Source organism: Nestor notabilis, unplaced genomic scaffold (assembly GCF_000696875.1).
Source record: "Nestor notabilis isolate BGI_N333 unplaced genomic scaffold, ASM69687v1 scaffold10602, whole genome shotgun sequence".
In the NCBI taxonomy this organism is placed as follows: Eukaryota; Metazoa; Chordata; class Aves; order Psittaciformes; family Psittacidae; genus Nestor; species Nestor notabilis.
The window spans coordinates 1-426 of NW_009917913.1; the positions used below are offsets into that span (position 1 = coordinate 1).

Genomic DNA, 426 nt, shown 5'->3' on the forward strand with positions numbered 1-426 from the left:
CTTGATAAACCGATCGGGAGGAGTTGGTGTCAGGGCTCCAGTGGCGCAATCGGTTAGCGCGCGGTACTTATACAGCAGTACAAAGCCGAGCAATGCCGAGGTTGTGAGTTCGAGCCTCACCTGGAGCACAGAGCTTTTTTTTTTTTGGAGGGGAAACGGCCCTTTTTTGGGGCTTGGCCGCGCTCCGGAGGGAGGAAAGAAGGAAGAAAAGAGGTCACGGGAGAAAAAATTATGCAGTCGTGTTGGCAGCGTGGGCTCCTGGGGTGCCAGGGGGCTGTGGTGTGCCCAGGAGGTGCTGGGTGCGTGTCACAGCACTACACAAAGGCAGCGTGTAATGAGCCTTTTATTGTCAAACTTCCAAGTGTGCCTGTTTAGTTACAGGGAAACGTGCTCACGTTCGAACGTGTGTTCACATTCTGTGTGTTC

The 426-nt window shown here is 53.8% G+C and overlaps 1 non-coding gene across 1 annotated transcript; it reads left to right on the plus strand.

Moving 5' to 3' along the window:
* The first annotated feature begins 34 nt into the window (after positions 1-34).
* On the plus strand, positions 35-128 carry TRNAI-UAU. The gene is made up of 2 exons: positions 35-72; positions 93-128. It is a non-coding gene; the product is annotated as a tRNA-Ile (tRNA).
* Positions 129-426: the final 298 nt, after the last annotated feature.